Raw genomic sequence first — 7,299 nt, 5'->3', positions numbered from 1 at the left:
GTCTCCTGAGTAGCTGGGATTACAGGCACGCACCACCACACCTGGCTAATTTTTGTATCTTTAGTAGAGATGGGGTTTCTCCATGTTCTCAGGCTAGTCTCAAACTCCTGACCTCAGGTGATCTGCCTATCTCGGCCTCCCAAATTGCTGGAACGACAGGTGTAAGCCACTGTGCTCGGTCTATATGATATATTTATATATTATAATTATGTATATTAATTTTATATAATTATATATAAATATAAAAACTTCCTTGCCTTCTCTTGTTTCTACCTACAGTCAGTCCCATGACTTCAAATACTGTCTACATGTAATAATTATAAATGTATATTATATATACACATATATATATATTTTTGAGACGGAGTCTCGCCCTGTCGCCAGGCTGGAGTCCAATGGTGCAGTCTCAGATCACTGTAACCTCTGACTCCCGGGTTCAAGCGATTCTCCTGCCTCAGCCTCCCAAGTAGCTGGGCTTATAGGCACCCACTACCACGTCCAGCTAATTTTTGTATTTTTAGTAGAGACAGGGTTTTGCCATGTTGGCTAGGTTGGTTTTGAACTCTTGACCTTAATTGATCTCCCTCCTCAGCCTCCTAAAGTGCTGGGAATACAGGCGTGGGCCACCTTGGCCAAAATATTTTTCTGTTTCCAAGCATTTTACATGAGAGGAAAGTGGAGAATAAATCATCTGACACTCTACTGTAAAAGAAATATTTGTGCCTCCCTTCTTTTCATCTTTCCTAAGTGTACATATTACCAAAATGTCTTTAGGTTGAGGTCCCTCCGTGAAAACTTTACAGGGTGTTGTGTCCTCAGCCACCCTCCTGTCTTTCCCTAGTCCTGGAATTTTAAAACTGTCTGGGGATGACCCAGGATACCCACAGTGGCCATGTCTATTGGAGGGTCTAGTGACTATCAGCCCCGGGGTCATCTCATCGCCAAGGACAGCCTGAGGTAGGGGGTAGAGTCGCTCAGGGGAGCAGCTGGATGCTCTTGGCCTTAGAGGAATCTCTTGGTATAGTTTTCTCTAAAATGGTGACCCCTTAGGATTATTAAAATTTTAGGACATTAAAATGAATGGACAATTCAACGTAATGTCATTAAAGTTAGGTCATTAAAACTGTTCCTCCAGCCAGAGCTTTTATTCCTTGGAGACACAATGATGGTCTGCCAATGGGATACTGATATTGAGAGGAAAAGGTAGAAATGATTTCTGCTCTCTAGATTGTCTCAGACTTGTGAAGATAGAAAAACTGTCCCAAAGGACAAGGAAAACCCACCCCAGAGAGGATGTGCAAGAACCTGAACATTAAAATGCACTGAAGGCGCACAGGAGGACAAAGAGCAGTGCCAGTGCCTCCTGGGTGATCACTGAGCACTTTACTGAACAGGATGGGTGTCCCGAGGGACAGAATGGCCTGCCGTGACACTTACAAAGGTCTGTGTTGGAGTCAGCACTGCCTCTCCCTAAGTTTGTTACCTTGAAAAGGCTTGTCTGCTTATTTGTGTTCCAGTTTTTCATTGGCTGTAAGATACATTTTATCAGTACAGCTTGAAAGATAAACATACTATTTCCAAAGAGGCAAGGTAAAATGGTGTATTTTATTTACTAAAAATTCATATTTATTTCTTCCCCAGAGTGAGTGTAGTAAGTTTTAAAGGTGTGTTCTTTTTAAGGGTAATTTCAAATGGAATTGTAGGACTTAGCTTTATCAACGTTACTGGTGAAATAAAAGTGTGATAGATAAATTGATGATTTACAAAGATTCACCAAAATGTCAGTTTCCTTCTTGTAGCATGGTGAAGAATTTATGACAGTGGACACATCTGTATCCTCTTATCTGGATATTCGAGGGTTTTGTTTTGTTTTGTTTTGTTTTGTTTTGTTTTGTTTTTGGAGACACTGTCTTGCTCTGTAGCCCGGCTGAAGTGCAGTGGCGCCATCTCTGCTTACTGCAACTGCCGCCTCCCGGGTTCAAGTGATTCTCCTATGTCAGCTTCCCGAGTAACTGGGATTATAGGCACCCACTACCACACCCAGCTAATTTTTGTATTTTTAGTAAACAGGGGGTTTTAGGCCTGACACAGTGGCTCAGGTCTGTAATCCCAGCCCTTTGGGAGACCAAGGTAGGCCGATCATGAGGTCAGGAGTTCCAGAGCAGCCTGACCAACATGGTGAAACCCTGTCTCTACAAAATATACAAAAAAATTAGCTGAGCCTGGTGGCAGGCACCTGTAATCCCAGCTACTTGGGAGGCTGAGGCAAGAGAATTGCTTGAATCCGGGAGGTGGAGGTTGCAGTGAGCCAAGATCTTGCCATTGCACCCCAGCCCAAGCGACAATGGGAGACTCCGTCGCAAAAAACCAAACAAACAAACAAACAAACAAACAACAGAAAGACAGGGTTTTGATAAGTTGGCCAGGCTGATCTCAACCTCCTGACCTCAGGTGATCGCCCTCCTCAGCCTCCCAAGCTGCTGGGATTACAGGCATGAGCCACCATGCCCTGCCCATTGTATTTTCTTTTTATTCCCTAAATTTTAATATGTTTGAGTTTGTCTGTTCCTTCATCACTTTTTTCTTACATAAAAGAAATTCTGCCTAATCCTTCATAAAAAAAATCTTCCTGTAACTTCTGAAAGTGTTCTGGTTTTATCTCTCATATTTGAATGTATAATAAGTTGATTATGGCTCACGGAATAGAGAAGAATGCAATGCATTTTCCCAAGTAGATGCCAGCCTGGTTTGCCTCATATTTTAAAGTGCATGTGATTTCTTTTTCTATTCTACAGTGCCTACTCTATCATTCCTCAACTCTCCATATAAATGCTGGGTCATTAAGACTTTCTTTTCCCTTGGTCTGCTTGCTCATCTCTCTGCTAATACTGTGCTGTCCTGAATATTTTCGTCTGAAAATCTTAGAAGTATGTTAGACAAGCCATCCCTCTTTTTTTAGATGACTAAAAATCATTAGACATTTGTCATTTTTACTACGTATGAAAAAGTACTTTTTCTTGCCTAAAAACAACCTGATTTGGGAATTTATGTGATTTCATAGGAATAGCATCTGGAAGTGATGACATTAATGTCATTTTAAAAAACGTGTGTCGTATTTCCTCTTATTCTTTTCTGCCTTCACATTGTGCAATAGAAATTTTTTAAATTGTTCTATTAGTATTGTCAAATATCAATTATTGGTTTTATTTACTACTCAATTAAATTTAATGAGCCTACTCTGTCTTGGTGTAATCACATGGAATGGGCTCAACTCCCCAGTTAACAAGTGACAGCACGTGTAAAATATTGTCTACCAGGGAAACTCATTGAACACTTAGTGTTCAGACAGTGTTTTGGTGTCTGGTTCCCTAAGCACCACTGCAGTGACACAAAATAATAGACGTTCAGCAGAAAAAGTTTTGGCAAATACATTGCATAAGCCATTTACATGCAGTGAGTCATTCTTATTAGGGTTGGTGGAATCCCTTTCAAAATGTAAGTTACTAATACAAAGATGGAACTTTGCGAGCAGACGTTTTTAAGAATAAGTAGTCTCAGGACTGATAATATTAACTCCCTTATGCACATCAGGTAGGACTTTATTATGACAGATACTAGAATTGTACAAAGTGAAGTTAAAAGGTAACTCCTAGCAGCACATCTTACTCCCTGGATTCTCTAATAAGATGGGTGTTTCTACTTTGCTGTTGCCTTTTTGAATAGTTCGATTCTAGCATTCGTACTGCTGTGTGGGAGGGAGTATGTGTGAACAGAGTAAGAGTTCTGACAATCAAGGCACAAAATAAATGCTTGGAAATTTTAGAATCATGTAAACAGCTTATGGATTGAGTACAGATTCCCAGTGCTGTCAGTCTCACCCATCCTTCTATCCACATGTGTGGAATGTTCTAGGACTCCATGGCTTTTGAGGATGTGGCTGTGAACTGTACCCAGGAGGAATGGGCTTTGCTAGATTCTTCTCAGAAGAATCTCTGCAGAGAAGTGATGCAGGAAACCTGCAGGAACCTGGTTTCTGTAGCTGAGAATGACAAAACATTTCACTTAATTACAGAAGTATTTCCCTATCATCAGTGCTATTTGTGATTTGGAATGGCGCAAGGGAATGATTTGGTGAAGAAATCAGGCATGGGCACTGTGTACAATGAACATTAAATCTAGTAATGTTTCTATAGTTTGTAATAATTCATGATAATTTTGTGGGTCTGTATTTTAGGAAACAAACGAAAAGACCAGAATATTGAAGATCACTTCGAAAAACCTTGGAAAGATATAAGATAATTTGCACGGAAGAGGAAATAAAGTCCTCTGAAGGAATCTTAGCTTGTCATGAACTTAAAAGCAAGCGATCAAAACAAATGAGAGTCACTTGAAATTTATTTCTTTTTAGAAAAATTTCACCCAAAATGCAATGTACTTCAGTGTAGCAGTCAGTGTTTGGAAAACAGTTTACTTGAAAATAGTACTACAAAACTGTGTGCATGAATGTTACTAATTTGGACATAGCCATGCAGGTGGTAACTGTGTTTTCAGTAGTAACCCATTTACTTTCCAATAATTCAGTCATGGCAAAAAAAAAAAAAAAAAAAGCATTTTCCTTGGTATTGGTAGCAGTGTAAGTCCAAGACCTATTAGTAAGTGGAAAGTTATTAAACCAAGCAATAATTATGTGCTTTACATTTTTTTTACAGAAATCATATGATACAGAGACTGTGTGAAAACAAAGACGGTAGTCAGTATGGACAGTTGTCAGCCAAATTCCAATGCTTGATCTGAATGAGAACATTTCTGCTGGATTAAAACAATGTGAATGAAGTATTTGTGGAAAAGTCTTTGTACGTCATTCCCTCCTTAACAGGCACATCTTAGCTCACTCAGGATACAAACCATATGGAGAGAAGCAATATAAATGTGAACAGTGTGGGAAACTCTTCGTTTCTGTTCCAGGTGTTAGAAGACACAAGATAATGCACAGTGGAAATCTAATTATAAATGTACGATATGTGGGAAAGCTTTTTATTTTCTCAATTCATTTGAAAGACATCAGAGAACTCACACAGGAGAAAAACCCTATAAATGTAAACAATGTGGTAAAGCGTTCACTGTTTCCGGTTCTTGTCTAATACATGAACGAACTCACACTATAGAGAAACCCTACGAATGTAAGGAATGTGGAAAAACATTCTGATTTTCTTGTTCTTTTAAGACGCGTGAAAGGACTCACACAGGAGAAAGACCCTATAAATGTACCAAATGTGATAAAGCCTTCAGCTGTTCCACTTCCCTTCGTGACCATGGAAGCATTCATACTGGAGAGAGACCTTATGAATGTAAACAATGTGGCAAAGCCTTTAGTCATTTGAGTTCCCTTTGTAACCATAGAAGCACTCATACGGGAGAGAAAGCCTATGAATGTAAACAATGTGACCAAGCCTTCAGTCGTCCCAGTTCCCTTCACCTCCACGGAAGAATTCATACTGGAGAAAAACCCTATGAATGTAAGAGATGCGGTAAAGCCTACATTCGTTCCAGTCATCTTACTCGCCATGAAAGAAGTCATGATATAGAGGCTGGGTGTAGTGACTCAGCCTATAATCCCAGCACTTTGGGAGGCCAAGGAGTGTGTATTGCTTGAGCCCAGGAGTTCATAACCAGCCCGGATTAAAACAGCGTGAAACAACCTGGGCATCAAGGTGAAACCCTGTCTCTAGAAAAAATAAAATAATGCCGGGCACGGTGGCTAACACCAGTTACTCGGGAGACTGAGGCAGGAGAATGGCGTGAACCTGGGAGGCAGAGCTTGCAGTGAGCCGAGATCGCACCAGTGCACACCAGCTTGGGCCACAGAGCAAGACTCCGTCTCAAAACAAATAAATAAAAATAATTAGCTGGGCATGGTGGCACATTTCAGTTGTCTTAGTTCTTTTTCAAGGACATAAAAAGCAATGGGGGGTTGGGGGAAAGCCCTGTGCATGCGGATCACGAGGTCAGGAGATCGAAACCATCCTGGCCAACATGGTGAAACCTCGTCTCTACTAAAAATACAAAAAGCAGCTGCGTGTGGTAGCATATGGTTGTAATCCCAGCTACTCAGGAGGCTGAGGCAGGAGAATCACTTGAACTCAGGAGGCGGAGGTTTCAGTGAGCCGAGACTGTGCCACTGCACTCCAGCCTGGCGACAGAGTGAGAATCCATCTCAAAATAAACAAACAAATAAATAAAGCCCCTTGAATGTAAGAAATGTGGTAAAACATTTACTCTTTCCCATTCCCTCATAAACATGGAAAGGCTCACACTGCAGAGGAACCTTAAGAATGTAGGAAATGTGGCCAAGCCTTCAGATTTTCCTGTTTTTGAAGATTTGGGAGGCCTCAGACTGGAGAAAAGCCTTTTGAATCTAAATTTGTGGTAAGGCCTTCAGTTGTGTTAGTTCCATATGAAGACATCAGCTCATTCCTGAGAAAAACCCTATGAATGTCCAGAATGTGGGAATGTTTCATTTCTCTCATACCCACTCAAGGACCTATGAAAATGCACACTGTAGCTGGCTGGACCTTGTAAATACAAGAACGTACACAGGATTAAGACTCTAATAGTTTAGAAACTGCAAGAATATTTTCAGTTTTCACATTTAATTGAAACGTCATGTGAAAACTCCCACAGGAAAGAAGTTCTATAAGTGAAGCTTTTCTAATTTGGAAAGCCTGATGCAAATTAGTTATCGAGTAGTGCTTGAAAAAATGTATGAAATGTTACACAAGTTACAAGTATATTGTTTTTCCCGTGGCTCATTCTTAAAGAGTCTTGAGTATGTATTTCACCTTGTTTTGCAGGGAACCCTTGAGGTGAGAGTTCTGTAAATGCTCTTTAAGCAGTAGTACTTGAGTTTCATAGATAATGATATTGTTTGTTGGTAGAATTCTTGTCTATTGATTTGATAATGTGCTGGATTCATGGTTGAATTTTGATGTTTTTCTAACATGGAGGTAAGTTTAATTTTTTTCTTTCATTATTAACTTTTTTTGAGATGGAGTCTCACTCTGTTGCCCAGGTTGGAGTACAGTGGTGTGATCTCAGCTCACTGCAACCTCCACCTCCTGGGTTTAAGCGATTCTCCTGTCTCAGCCTCCTGAGTACCTGGGACTACAAGCGCCCACCACTACGTCCAGCTAATTCTTTGTATTTTTAGTGGAGACAGGGTTTCGCCATGTTGGCTAGGCTGGTCTTGAACTCCTGACCTCATGATTTGCCCTCCTCGGCCACCCAACATGCTGGGATTAC

General features: G+C 40.6%; 1 pseudogene; it reads left to right on the top strand.

The window, feature by feature from the left end:
• Positions 1 to 892: 892 nt before the first annotated feature.
• LOC140713276 (uncharacterized) lies at positions 893 to 5,721 on the top strand (annotated as a pseudogene).
• The last annotated feature ends 1,578 nt before the right edge of the window (positions 5,722 to 7,299 follow it).

Source organism: Chlorocebus sabaeus, chromosome 14 (genome assembly GCF_047675955.1).
Source record: "Chlorocebus sabaeus isolate Y175 chromosome 14, mChlSab1.0.hap1, whole genome shotgun sequence".
Taxonomy (NCBI): domain Eukaryota; kingdom Metazoa; phylum Chordata; class Mammalia; order Primates; family Cercopithecidae; genus Chlorocebus; species Chlorocebus sabaeus.
This window is presented reverse-complemented; position numbering and strand designations above follow the sequence as displayed.